The sequence below is a fragment of the Nothoprocta perdicaria genome, unplaced genomic scaffold (assembly GCF_003342845.1).
Source record: "Nothoprocta perdicaria isolate Ctin4 unplaced genomic scaffold, notPer1 scaffold_154, whole genome shotgun sequence".
In the NCBI taxonomy this organism is placed as follows: domain Eukaryota; kingdom Metazoa; phylum Chordata; class Aves; order Tinamiformes; family Tinamidae; genus Nothoprocta; species Nothoprocta perdicaria.
This window is the reverse complement of record NW_020454694.1, coordinates 156,700-171,865: the sequence shown is the minus strand read 5'-3', so window position 1 is coordinate 171,865 and position 15,166 is coordinate 156,700.

Below are 15,166 nucleotides of genomic sequence, written 5' to 3'. Positions count from 1 at the left end.
CTTTGACAGAAGGGCTAAATGAGTGGAGGGAATTTTATGTGCCTCTTCCCACAGCATTCCAGTAACCATGCAGGAAGTCATTGATCAAGGGGACTTAGGCAACGTGCACAAGAAAGGTATGTGTGTGTGGCCCGGTGGCTTATACAGCATGTGCTATGACGACACCACCGTCTGATTCAATAAACGGAGGGATAAGAGACTAGGTGGTAAGCCACACACACCAAGTTTATGATGCATCTCCATAGCTGAGCGCATGCAGTGTGGTCTTTTTTTTTAAAGCCTGCTCTATAATGCTGCATGTTTCTTACTAACGCTATGGTTTAGACATGGTCATAACAGAGGGATCTTCCTGGAAAATTGCTTAACCTGCTGTCACAAACACAGGGTAAATTCCCTGACCCAGTGGCTCAGACTTCCCTAGAAATAGGAATGTGTTGACCCTTGGTGGATCACTTAGGTTTATTTTGTCGTCATGATTTGTGTAGCTTTTCAGTACCACAAGTCAGGAGAGGACCTGAGAAGTCGTGTCAGCTGTTAAGTAGACTACCATGCATTAAAGCCACACAGACAGGGAGAGTGAGGCAGTTGATAAACCAGTGTACGTGAACTAGAGTTGTTAGCATAGATGGCTCACAGGGAAGCTCTCCATTTTCCAGGCTTGCTCCTGGGGTAATTTTGCAGACCTCACTGCATGGGAAGAGTGGATATAGAGAGCAGGTAAGAGTAAAGCAAACCACTACCAAAAAAAAAAAAAAAAAGAAAGAAAGAAAAAAGAGAGACGTAACTTAATTGAATGAATGTGCATAATTGTTTACAATTGCTAAAAGGCATTAAAATTGACATGAGTAGGCCCTCAGGCCCTGTCTATATTGTATCAAGAGCTGTTATATTGCAAAGGAAACGTCACAACAGTAATTCATGGGTATTAGCCCAGCTAACCACTAAAAAACAGTTCTGTGCCTCAATTTCTCCATTTAGCCCCATGGCTCAGTGTAGGATGCAGCTGTGACCAGGAGGACAGGGAAGGGGTTGATGTCCATTCAGCATTCTGTCATTGCATGACTTAGAGTATAAACTAATGAAGTAAATCTGCTTTCCTTCTTTCTTTCTTATCTGTGATTTTCCACATACAGAGGAAATGGAGAGGGGGAGGCAGTGAGAGGTTGTTATCATGTAACAATGARCCAGGCTGCAGAGAAAAAGATGCTACTCCTTCAGTGATCCCAAATGTGCTCCCAAATTTCAGAAGAGCTGGATATTTCAGCTGAAAGAATCAGTTGTGAAATAATCTATTCCCTGGGCACTGCAAGAGTTGTCATTATTGTACAGCATCAGCAGTCCATTGACCTGAATGGGGTCTGCCCCTACAGAGCTAGTGTTTCAGTCTGTCCACCTGCAGCCTAGTAAATAATGAAGAGGATAGTTTACTGTTACAGAGGGATCGGAATTGCCTGGCTGAATGGTCATGATCCAAGAAAATGTGTTTTAATTTAGTTAAATGAAAAGTAATACATCTGGGAACAAAGAGTTCAGGCAGTACCTACAGGATGAGAGATTCTACCTCGGAAAACAGGATTATGGGGTCATTGTGGTAACTACCACTGCAATAGCTGCTGGTTCAATGAGGCTGAAAAGGGCTCATCCAGCTCTGGGAATAGAGAAGTAAGTAATTGGACTTAGGGAAGGCACAAGCGTTGGAAAGCATATCTACAGGCTGCATTGATCTCAGCTGGTCTTTACATCTCAGCAAGGACCTGAAAACACTGGTGAGATGTCCGAGAAAGGCCACTCAAATGACTGGTCGAATAAAAACCTTTTTATCTTGCAAGGGTTAAAGTGTGTGAGATGGTCAGATTTTCTAGACAAGTTTTGCATGCCAGGAGACTTAAAAGATATGCCTCTGAATCTACCTTTTACCTTATCTACCTTTTTTTTTTAAATTCATCTGCCTTTTACCTGAGAAAGTCTCTGGCCCAGATGTGTAAGCTGTGATTGGGACAGGGATGTGTTCTCTTCTGGCCTTCTGCAAAATTTCATTTCTGTCCATTTGGTCACGGTGATGGAAAGAGATGAACAGTTCACATTGCTCTAAATTTGCTCATTGCTGCAGCTCTGCCATGAGCCAGTGGCTGTGCCAGACCTTTTGCCTTAAGGCTTTTGGGTTGCAAAGGGCTGTATAAAATAATCAATGCATCTCCTTCACTTTCTTCTGAAGCATAAGGAACTGACAGGGAAAACACTTCGAAGATGTGACCTATGTCGTGGTATGGTGCAGCTCTCTCCTTTCTGGACTTGGCTGAGTTCTTGCCTGTGATTGCCACTTCCTTGACTACTTGCTGAGCTTGGGGGAACTTCTGCATTTTCCCTGCAGTGTGGTCTATCTGAAAAAATCATTTGAGCGTGTTGCACACATGCATTCCCTGGGTTGGTGTCCTCTGGTCTTTACTCGTGCTGTTGACCAGTTTAGCTTTCTGAGGACTGCACAGAATGAAGGCTTCAGGCTTAACAGAGGAGCTGCTAACTGGACTGTGCCATAAGGGAGGTCATAACAGCCTCATCTATGGGAGTCAGAAGGTCCAAAAATTGCTCCGAAGGAAGCATCTCATCACACAAAGAAACAGGGCCAAAAGTATGTTTTTATCTGTGATTTAAAGACATAAAATTGTAAAATATGCACAAGGGGACTGAGGCCACATACACAATACTCCTGGGTTAGCAACCATACATTATTGACATTAACTTTGATCACTGTGTTAAGTTTCTCATTTACTACTTCTGGAAGGGAAGGCAACAGCTGGCTTCTCCAACTTCACCTAAAGACTTTCTTTCTCATGCAGGGCTGCATAAAGATATTTAATGGTATAACAGAATTTAAATATTTGCACATTTTTGCATGATTCTAYCACCACAACCAGAGACTAGCCTCATCTGCAATTTACCCTGCAACTTATGTTTGAACTTTCACATCTTGGGATCTTGGGTTTGGAGTCAACGCATTATCAAGAGAAAGGATGGCTGAGATGCGAGAGTCTGACTCCAGCTCCAAGCCATCCCAAACCGTGGGAGTGCTCCATTTCATGTAGATCTGATCTGGGCCCATCTCTGAATATAATAGTAAAGTAATAATAATAAAAAAAAAGTGACTGAGAAATAACTGTATCCTTCCTTCCAACAGTGGTTGAATTATTGCTGTAGTTACATCACAGCTGAAACAGGTGCAAGGAAATAAGCCTCCCCAAAGTTTCTATTCAGGAGGGAAATGATTGAAGAAAGTAGAGGGAAAGGAGGAAGGAGAAGGTAAGGGTAGGAGCCAAGGGACAGAGTGGAAGTTATTTCTCTTGGGACGTAGCCAACTTAGTAGCTATATGAACCCATGAGAGGTCCTGGGTTGCTATCTTTTTTTCCTTTTTCAGGTGGACTGTTATCAGAAAACATGATAACGCCACTATTGTGTTGCCCTTTGAATACCCTATTGTCTGGGACCTTCATAACCTGCTGAACCACATTAAGGCCTTATGCAAGCAGACATACATCCTTTCAAGCATATTTTGTGCAATTTCTGAGGAATCCTTCAAGGACTCATCAGCCCAAGTAATTCTCTGCCCCAAAACTATGAGGAAGGGAAACGATTATGAGAAGGCTCATGTTCCTCCAGCAGCTGCAGACGCTTTGGGTGGGATTCATCTGACTAAACATAGATGTCTCCATCTGAGCTAGTCACGCTAGACTCCCTTTATGGAGGAGAAAATGGAGAAATATAGGCACTGCAATGAGTCATTCTCTTCCCAAGTCAGTATCTTAAACAGGTCAGGAAAATCTTGCCCGTTTCTCTTCTTTTGCCTATACAAGGAGCTACAATGAGGAGGCCAAGTGTAGGTCCATAAGGCTAGATGAATCCCATCCTTTATCTGGTACCCAAAGTGAACAATTTGATATGGGGCCAAAGGGCCAAGTCATGATGAGGGCAACATTTGCCAGCAAATGCCGTGTAACCACAGGAGAGCAGGATGAACTGGCGCAGTCAGCATGAGCATAATTCAATGCATCCTTCACTGTGGGACAGAAGGCAAGAAGTGTAATGCCAGAAAGGAAATGGCCTAAGAAAAAAATGCCTATAAAAGTCACTAGGGGACATCACTGTGGTGCCAAGAGTGTTTTTTTTTTTTTTTTTTTTTTTGAACCAGTGCAGGTACCTCTGTTCTTCTGTTTGCAGGTTAGAATTACTGCCTTCCTGCCTCCACCACGACCCTCTATRTGACCCTGTTATTTCACCTCTCCTGCCTCCCTTTTTTTCCCGTATGTCCTTTTCAGACTTCTGTAAAGCTGTCCAATCTTCCTATTTCCATCTTTRAGCACTGCAGAGCACACACACTACCAGGCAGGCATGGAGCTCATGTTGGTCACCATTTGTGACAGAGCTGTTCATCTAAAACACTCGCAAGTGCCATGGGCATTTGGGCATCTTCCAGTTGGACTTTTGCTCTTTGCATTCTGTGCTGTAACTCCTCGTTGCTCAGTTCTGCACATGTCCTCTCCCTGGCCTAGCTCTGAGCTGCATGTTGAAATAGAGGAGTATTTCCCATGCTGTGTACGTCAGTGACGCATGGAGAGAGGAAACGCAGCAGTTGCCAGAAGCACTGCTTTATATTGTTATCTGATGAGAAAAGTAATGAAGCAAAAATGCTTTGAGCATGCAGTGAGACAGCTCTTCTGTCGAGGGATTATGGCTAAGGACTCTCAAGACCTCATCTGCACCCATGACTGTAATCCGTGAGTAACAGCAKGAAGCATGCACAAAAAGTAAATAAATGGTTAGAGAGAGCTGCTCCAAGTCAAATTCCTCCCCCTATATTTTTTTTCTTTCTTGCCACTGAAAGACATACAAAAGCTCAAATGATATCATGAGGCCATGCATTTGGCAAGTTTTTTGATGCTTTGCCYTGGCACACAACAAACCAGTTTCATGACATTGTCCTTGTATTTGCTGGCAGAGGCACATGCAGAAATTACAGCAAAGGCCTGGYGATACAGAGCAGGCACAGAGGAGAGATGAGGCTTTTCAGGTTTGCTGCAARAAGTCCCACTTAGTGGCACCAAATACTAGTACAAAGGGCAAATGCCAAATTTCCCAACCAACGGTGCAGGCAGAGACTGGCAGAGAAAACCTGAAAGAGTTGAGGGTGTAGGGGGACTATTTTTTTTTTTTATCTCAGTCTCTGTAGATAGTTTCTTTCCTGGAAACATCAGAAGARTGAAAGTAAATTATTCTACTTAGAACAATAAAAACAACAATAACAAAAAAGAGTTTAATGGCAATGGTTGTATGAAATCACCTTTCTCAGTAGAGAAATCACCTTTCTCTACCTTTTGGACAGAAATGTGCCTTTAACCCTGCCAAAGGATCTAGTATTAAGGCAGCTCTGCTGTTTGTGCCYGGGTATTTCTAGGAGTGCTGCAGCCAGCAGTATGAAAAGGCATGTTCGTCAAGTGCCACCACTTTGAGTTAAAGGACCAAGCATGCTCCTGCTCTCTTGCCTCTCTCTGCCTCTCACTGCGAGAAATGAAGTGGTGGATCATGAGAAAACAGCCTGGTAACTATTATCTGAGCTTGGAAGGGGGTGACTTGTGGCAGGTCTTGAGGCACATCTGTGAGTGTGAATGKATGTTCCTGCTCCCTCCCTCATGCCACGTTCCCTCTCCCATGCCACTCCGGAAAGCCATGCCTTTCTCCTCATTCAGTAACTGGCTGCCTGTGGGATTTGGGTGGTCGATCCTAATAGCACACTTTGGCCTGCCCTGCATGATCAAAACAAGCTGCCTCTCAGCACCCTTGCCAGAGCTGCAAGGACACAGGGTGGAATCCACTGGGGCCCCAAKCTGGACTGGTGCAAACAGCTATTTGTAGAAATAGAAGGGACTAGGAGGGGAGGACGTAGAGAAAAAATAACAGCTACTCTCCCCACTAGGACCCAGCTCTGCTGAAGTGAAAACACATCACTCTGGTCCTTGCATGCATTTTTCTTCACCATCTACACCAGGATTTTTGCTTCCTGCAGAGAGCTGAGGGTAAGACCTCTGGCACCTGAGCTGTACATGTGCCCTATGCCAACCTCTATGAATTTGCTCCAARACACAGCCTGCTGTGCCTTGTTCCCAACACTTTGGCCAAAAAGCTTGCAGCTTTCCTGAGGGAGATGAAGGGTAACAGTAGAAACTGGGGGTGCGATTCTTAGAGCTGCAAATGTTTCACCATTTTAAWATACCTGAAAGGAAGGACTAAAATACAGCTCTGGGTTTGCAGTGCACTGAAAGCCAAGAAGGCATGCAGGCACTCTCCCTTTAAGAATTGATTTCCTAAGTGAACTGTCAACTCCCGGTGGCTATAAAAATCTGCAAACAATTTCTAGTCACCGAACAAAGCAAATCTTTGTACTCTACTGTAATAGTTCATTATTAAATAAAGACCTCTTTGTTATGCTATAAGAAATATTGTGTACTCCACTACTCTTCATAATATGCCCCAGTGTGACTTTACAATGAATATAAAAATCGTATTTCATGTCCCATGAAAAGATGACATAGTGGGCTATTTTAATTTTGGTAGGAAAAGCACAGGGTGAAGTAAAGATCATAGAAGAGCTCTGATTTGAACTTTGTTGTTGATACATTTGATTCATGGTCATAGGAGTGGGTCCCMGAGACTGGACTTTCTCTCGTTTGCAGTAAACTAAATGAGAAACAACATGGGTGAGATTAGTGGGCAGGAGACAGAGGAAAGACTTAGCAGCAGAAACTTCTATGAGCTATGTTCACTCACTGCTCTGCCTTTCTGCAATTCCAGGTTTCAATGGGTCTAAACAGGGATCAAAAAGTGTTAACATTTTCTCTTCCAGAAATGCAAGTGTGCTTCCAAATTCACCCCCATCTTTCTTYTGTGGTGCAAAAGATCCCAGGAAAATGCCACTCTTGGCCACACAGCTGCAGGGAAGACAGAGCCCTGTTTTCCTGCTCAACATCTGCTGGCTTTATTTGTCAGACACTGTCAGCCAGGAGTGTAAATTCACCTCGGTGCTGGAGACTGAGGCTTGCACAGAGCCAGGTGACCAAGGGTCCCTGCTTACTCTCTGCACTGGGAGTTGATGGAGCAGCCTTTTGAATTTTGGTGCACTCGTGGTGTTTCTGCCTCAGCTGGGAGATGCGGTGGCTGTTCAGGGATTGCAGCAAAGGCTGGGCAGGTTTCCTCCAGCTCTACTCACATTCTGCTTTCAAACAAGCTGTAAACAAGGCTTTTGGGGTAAGTGTCCAACAGGTCAGACTGAGGCTGCTAGCTCTTTTGGTGCAGATGACTCATGTGCCAGTTAATAATAGCAACTGCTGGCCATGCCAGAGCAGTAACTGACCATGGAAAACTCCACTCTTCTTGGGGCCCATCAGTCTTCACGAGCTGAATCAGTTGTGACTAGTGGCTTTTCTTCAAGGGCAAGATCATCATGAAGATGCCGCATTTCTGAGKGGGGGTACTCCTCCCCTAGGCACGAGCGCCTGTGCCAGTGGCAATGGCACTGCTGGGCTGAACCGCAGTGGSCACAAGGGGGAAGCCGATGGCTCCTCACACCACTTTACCTAAGACAGTTGCTGCTCACTGCCTCATGCACTGGCCCGCTTCCAGGTCAGGTAATCACACACAGCCCAACTAAGACCCCCAGTAGGCTGAGGGAGATATTCTGTTTTTTTCCTTTCTTGACATCCCAAGTTGCTATTCAGAGCATCTACAAAGTGCTGTATAATTGCCAAAGTCATCAAAGCTTTTTCTGCATCCATGAGGGAGTGGGTGGCTTGCTGGCGGTGCTCCCAAGGGGTGAAGGCAAAGCAGAACACATTTAATTTCCTATCACCAACCTCCTGACAGCTAGGCCTGTGCCTTGCGACCTGCTTGGTTTACTCGGTGTGATTTTTGAAGATACCCATAGGAAGACCAGGATGTGTTGGTGGAGGCTGGAGGCAGCTCAAGGGGCTGAAGCACTAGTCCATGCTGCCTGGATCTCCCCAGGGTCCCCAGGCCAGCAGTGAGGGGAGCAGCAGCAAGYGGCACTTGCCCGATCTTCATTACAACCCCAGTCACTTCCTAAGGCTTTCCTTAGGATCGCAGTGGGACCGTGACTTCCGGAGCTGGGAAGAGGTTTGCGGGCAGGCCTCAGCTGCACAGTAAACCCGTCCTCCCACAGCGTGGCAGCACTGAACCACTCACAGCACCACCACATCCACTTCCTATGTGGCTCTTGCTCCACTTTTGGGGATTTGTGAGTTTTACCTGGCTGTGTTGTTCGGCCYGGGACTGAACAAAGCCTTCAGGAGCTATGAGCAAGGCCAGGTGCCAAGCTGTGCTCAAAGACGTGGGTGAACTCTCTCTGCTCACTAGGAGTTTACTGCTGGACTGACTTGCAGCACCCAGTTCACACAAGTTGTGGCACTGTCTCTACTGGATGAGTGATGAACTGAGATGGGGAGGGACACAGCAGAGACCTCTCTGTGAGGAATGGTGTAGGATTGTGTTACAGGTGCAGTGGGTTTTGGGTGGTTACAGGGCTGCGGTGCCACTTAGATGGGCAGCAGGACTATGTGTCGAGGTGGTGACACAGGCGTGGAGGCCAACCACGCATCTAAGGGGAAACAGGCCTTGTGATCCACTGAAGGCAATCAAGAAATACTGAAACATGATTAAGTCAAGCTAGAAAGTCAGTGTATGGTGGAGTGATGTGTTCTAAGCAGCAAAATGCAGCAGCAGAGTCAGTTTTACTCTGCAGGGCCCTGTCCCACATGCTACCAGAGCACTTGCTCTTGGTGAGGCAGCAAGGAGGAGCAGGCCAGGTCTCGCTGTGGTCGTGGAGGCAAAAGTCTCCATCCCCAAACCTGCAGCTGCCACCGGGGCTCTGAACTGAGTTATGACTGTCTCTGTGACACTTCCTCCTGACCAGCCCTACCCAGCTGTAAATCAAGTTGCTCCCTGGAAAGCTTCCCATGCAGCTTAAGGACACAGCAGTTGGCCTGAACAGAGGAGACACACATTTTCCTCACCCAGTGCTGGACAGGATCTCTGTCCCTTTCACTGGTTTCCCTGTTCTCTCACTGCCCTGCTCCAGCCCGAGCTTCCCAGCAATCGGGGCCGTGGGATGTGGAGAGCCGGCACCCACGCATTGCCCAGAGGTTTTTCTGGGACTGCCTGGAAGGCATCTGGGCCACTTGCTCGTCCTTTCAGTTTTGCTRTTTGTTTTCCATTCAGGAACCCCCTTTCATTCCTGCCTGTGGAGAAACCTGGACAAGGCCAGCTTCAGTCCTTGCTGACCTTCACCCTCCCATGTGTGTCTCTTTTAAAAGRGAGAGAGCTGCATCCAAAACTGAGGGGAAATCCTGAAGTTTTCAGGACAGTGTCAACATAAAATTAATCACCTGGCATTGGACCAAGGGGAAAGACAACAGYGAATATGTCACTTTGCAGTCTTTTCTCTTTAAGGAAGACAGTTTGTTGATAACATGAACATAAAAAAAGAGKAAAAAGTTCACCCATACATATATTTAAGCGGATAAATCAAAACTGATACTGGTTGTCTTGGGACAGTAGATATCATTTGTGACTCGTAGCTTCAAAAAAAAATTCAAGAAGATTGAGTAACTTCCAGAGCTTTCTGGAAATCTGGCAGAGACATTTTGCACCCAAACACCCTAAATTAAGCGATGTGATAATGGTAGATTTAGTTCTACAGCAGGACACACTCAGACTTGACTCTGGGGAGGGATGTAAAGATATCAGACAGAGATTCCAGTCCAAGCAGACACCTTGGACCTTGAGAGAGGCCCTGGCCTGGACATCATCAGAAATGCTTCCAGGCAGAGGACATTTTACTGGCTGATGCTCCAGCCCGTTCTTTCTCTGCTGATGCTCAAGCTGAGATGGAGCCAGGTCTTGTTCTCCAAACCAAGCAGAGTTCAGAGGRAGGGCTGCTTCAAAATCCACCTCTTCAACCGCATGAAGGTAAATATGAACTGCTATACTGGGTCAAGATTATATGCTACTGAGCTGAACAAGACATCGCTGCTTCCCTAATTGTGAGTCTTTCCACAGCTTCAAGGATTTTAACTGCTTCTATAATTTGGAGTAAACAAGAGCAATCTCCAAGGGACCAGCTGAGGAGAAAAAACAATGATGTGCAATATTCTTTCCCTGTGTCCCAGTTCAGTCTTGAGAATGGGATGAAAGGGCAGCAAAAGAAACCCAAGGCTGTAAAAAGAGTGTGGGCAAGGTGTAAGAGCTTTGCCACCAAATGTTACTCTTACTGTGCCAAACGATCTGCAGGCAGCAGCCTGCATCAGGGCTGAATGATGTTCATAGGATGGAGAAACTGCGTTGTAAACTTTGAAATGACAGGAATGACCTGGATTTAGAAATAAAACAAGACCACATTTACCAATACTGGTGCTCAAAGGGGAGAGCTTCTCAGCTGGATCAGCAACAGGAGATTGCCTGCTCCAAGGATGAAGCTAAGAGCAGCCCTGGCAACCTGTCTCTAGTGCTTCTTCCAGGGGAGCTGGAAAGGAGACATTGATGAATCTCCTGTTTCCTGAGGGAAACCGTCCCCAAGCCCCACACAAGCTGCAACAACCTTGTTCCGGTCTGTTTTTTTTCTGATTCTTGTGCCTTGAGTGCATTGCCAGCTTTGTCCCATCTCCATCAATACATCTTGGCAGGTGTGCTGCATAGGTTTGAACCATCTTGCCTTAGCTGCTTTCATTGCATTCTTGCTTTAAAGGGAGGTCACCCAAACACTGCCATATTTGTTGCTGAAGTGCAATACATGTGTATAAAATGGCACAGCTTGGCTCACCATAACACCATGGCATGGCTCACTTCACCACCACAGGTACAGTGGTTCCAGCCTGAGCAAGCTAAAGATGTGCAACCACATCTTTTTTGGAGCTGTGGGGCTGTGGAGAAGTGCCCATTCACAGCTGAGCTCCACAGCTCTGAGAACACCTACAAAGTTTAGTGTCTGGTCATGGCTTTCACATAAAATATGACCCTCTCTTTTAGCCCTCAAGAGAGAGCTCATCTTCAACTCCTGCAGGATTGTTGGAGCAAAGGGTACCTCTGCCCAATTTTTCTTCTGTGGAGTTGGATTCTAGCAAGGAGGAGCTGACTGAAAGCAGTGCACGCTGCGTCAGCTAGGAGGTGAAGTGAGCAGCAATGCCAAGGATATGGCATATCTGCCCTTTCCCAGCAGCACTATTTTAAGCAGCTTAGGTATTAGGCCAGAAAAACACATTGCCATGGCCCTTGGGCACTGGGAGGTGTGCTCTAGGCCTTCAAAACAAAAGTGCTTCAAGGCAAGGTAAGCAAATTGACATCTTCCTGTGCCTGACAGGGCCTGGGCATASACTAGGCCCTCATCATGTGGAAATGGGACATCTTCCAGCAGAAAAGCTGGAAAGGTGGATGGGAGCAAGGAGATGCTCATTTCCCATGGTCCTCCCTCAAGTATGATGACTGGGCTGCCAGGCAGAAGATGCTGCCCTGAGCAACAGCCCTCTCTGCCTGGGCTGGGAGGTGCCYCAGCACTGGGAGTTTTAAACACTTCAAGCCTTCAAATATTTCTGTATATTCAGGACTGAGCAAGTCTCTGCTCCGATTTCCCACCAGTCACACGGCGACTGTGGGCCAAGCTGCACTGAGGCTATGAGGACAGTGCAAGATGCTCAGGTACAGCAAGAATGGGCCTGGATAGCTCTGCTAATTAGCGTTACTATTTCTATCCCTGGTCTTTTCTCAGCTYCTATCCATCTGGGCCTCTTTTTGATCATTATAGAGCTTTCCACCCTCTTTTTTATTTTTTTTTTAATTCCCTGCTCTGTCTTCCAGATTTTGCCACTGTTTTATGTTGCTGTCCAAGTAATTTGTGTCTTCTGCCTTGCTCTGGTCGTGGGAACGTTAGTAATGTTTTTGTGTAGCACAGGGTGGCTCAGAGACAGCCTTGCRGACCTGACAGCAATCCTACTGCTGCTGGCAAAGGCTGGAGCAACCCAGCCAGCCTGGGGAAACTATTCTGTTTATAGTTTATTGCCATCTGATCTAACCACTGCTTCTCCCTCCTGCCTGGGCCCAACTGCGTCGTAGCTGTACTTGGCCTTGTAAAGCAAGGCAGAGAAATAAASCCTAACGCTCTTTTTCTTGGCTTTCCTGTCCCAGCTGCCCCATGCACGTATGCAAAAGGAAGCGTGAGTCACAAACACCTCCCACCCATGAGTAACAGCTTTGGTCTATCACGTCTCAGCGAGCCACGGCAATTGGGAGGGAAGCTGCATCCCCCGCGAGGCATGAAGGAGACCACCCCTTCCCCGGGACACGGGTGAAACAGGGTGCCATGCTYGTGAAGCACAGTGCTGTGCAGTGAAGCACCCCTTCACCCAGCCCTTTAGACACACAGATTCTACCCCGAGCAGTGTGCGATGGGAGCAAGGGATTTAACTGTGTGGAAGGGCATTTTGATGACAAACAGCGTGGTATGCGTGCACTGGGTGCACCGGTCCCCTGCAGCACATGTTCCCATTAAATGCCTCTATTGGTTCTTCCTTCTGCCCTGCCCCAACCCACTTGCTGCCTGGGAAATCCACTGGCATAGCTTAAGACAGAGAGGAAAAATGGGAACAACAGCAGTTGAAACAGAAACTGATTATGTGCTTCTCTTGGTGGAAAGAGGCCCAGGTCATTAAATAGCAGGCAATTTTAGCATGAGTTATTATTATTATTTGTTTGTACTGGGAAGCAGTGCCTAAAGGCTCCCATTGCACTAATCATGTAACAAAGCTCTGTCCCTGACACAAATAGCCTGTGTTTAAGCATGCAGGGAACAGGCAGTCTTCTTCCCATTAGCTCCCTATGAAAAACTGTAGCAAGATTGCACAGTCAAGCCCACAAAGACTGAGAATGGAAAAGCTGCTTTGGCCTGCTCCGCAATGTCRTTCCTTGGACACAGACATCCTGATAGCCTCATCACCACCTTATCCCGTGCTAGTGTCCCTCTTTCTATGTGACTGCCCTGTTTCATTCACTACCTTGCCTGATCTGGTCTCAGTTATTTGTACTAGTGTTATTAGCTATATTGCCCTCATGTTGGGTGTTTGGGCATATTAGTCTCAGATAACGTTTTGAGGAAAGTCCKTTTTCCTGCTGCACCGTTCTGCCCTATGCGTAACTGTTGCATCAGCTGGCTGAGAAAGGGCTGCGGTTCAGCAGGCAGCTGATCCTCTCCAGGAGACACTCAGCAAACAACATACGAGAACATAGTTGCAGGTGGCAGAATAGGGTCTCACACAGGCTGGACTTGACCTCTGGAACAACTTTTTGCTTGCGGCAGAGAGCTAAATATCACGGTCCCACCACTCTTACACAAGGTGAGCATTGCCCCTCATAAATTCTATCTATGTAACATTTCAATTTCATCTGTTATTCCATTCTGCACCCTCCACCCCCATTTTTTTCTTTAAAGGGAAGGTAGACACCCTGTTTCCATCCTCTTAGCGTTTTTAAAATGTGAATGAAATGAAGCAATAGGCTGGGTAGAACAAACAGAAAAGCAAGGAAACATTAATGGAACTGATACATGGCCTGATTGCTACCAGGCTCTCCAGCAAAATTAAAAAAATAACTGCCTCCCCCAGGGAGATATTTAAAAACTGAAAGCTAAGAACTTAAGTACAAAGGCTTTTGTGTTTTTATTGACATTATAAGAAACATTTTTTCTTTGTTACAAAAGAGCTAAGTGGTTCTGAAAGCAGAAGTACAGTTTATATGTACACAGTGCTACAGACCCTTCAGATCAACCTAAGGCTCAAGAAACATCAGATCATAACTGCAGGTTTATCAAATGAAGACCACTAAGGCCTGTTACAGCCGAACACTATTCCTACCATACGTAAATGTATTTACACATTTTTTTTTAAAAAAAGGATTACGAGCTTTATAAAAAAAAAAAACTAAAAAAAAATGAAAAAAAAAAAGAACACAGTTTTATCTTACACATCTGCAGGACTGACAACAGTAACTTTTCAATAGAAGACATTCTATCAATTCAAGGACAAATAACACGTGAATACCAGAGGTTTACAAGACGTTTGAGACACTATTAACAGTGGTATGTGCTATTAGCTGAAATGGTAAGTAGAGCCTCATTGTGAAAATCTGGCAATACATCTTGGTCCCTCTCTTTTACAGGATCAACACAAAATAAGGCACATACATTGCGAGAATATAAACACCGCTGTTCAGGAGGACAAGCTAACATATGTGGGTGAGCCAAGCATCCATTTCACCAAAAAAAACGGAGAGACAGGGTAGGAAGCGATGACTGGAAGCGAGTGAGCAAGCCAACATTTTAATGCACGTACCACTTAGGACCATTCTCCACAGAGAGAAACATCATCTGCCATTTGGATGTGCTAGGCAATAGTACTTACCAGCAAACCCACTCTGGAAGCCTAGTGACTTATCTGCAAAATACYTTTCATCCATGCAGTTGCACCTTATAGATGAGCCCTCAGTGACRAGTCCCACTTTGTGGGAAATAAAAATGTCTGGAGAAAACATGCGTGCTTTATGCACGTTGACCAAGGCACACATGCGCCCAAGGCCAACAGTAAAAGAACTGGAAGACTTCCCCTGCTCCTGCAAAGAGCCTCTAGAAGAAAAGGTAGACTGAGGCTCTGTCTACCTCAATGGTTTGAAAAATATGAATATCCATTCAGCATTTTCTGCTAGTCTAGGGTGAGTGGTGGGCTTCCAGCTACTCTTGCAAAGCCAGCTGATGTGCTAGATAAAGAAAAGCAACTTTCAGCTGTGTAACTGGAAAAGCAGGAACAGAGCAGTGCTAGTATACCTGTGTGCAATGTTGGTGGGACTTTCAACAGACTGCCATGTTTTGAGAAGGAGGTTGAGGACTTCTTAAATCTTTTGTGACCAGCCTAACTATGCCATGACAAAGTGGCTGGACTACCTCCTTGAAAAGTATGGTTGGACTACTGTGTACTGGTACCTTCACAAGTACCAAAACAGGATTTTCAACATAAAAGCATGAGATACTAAAAGTTGAAACGTGACACATTTAAATGAAAAAAAAAA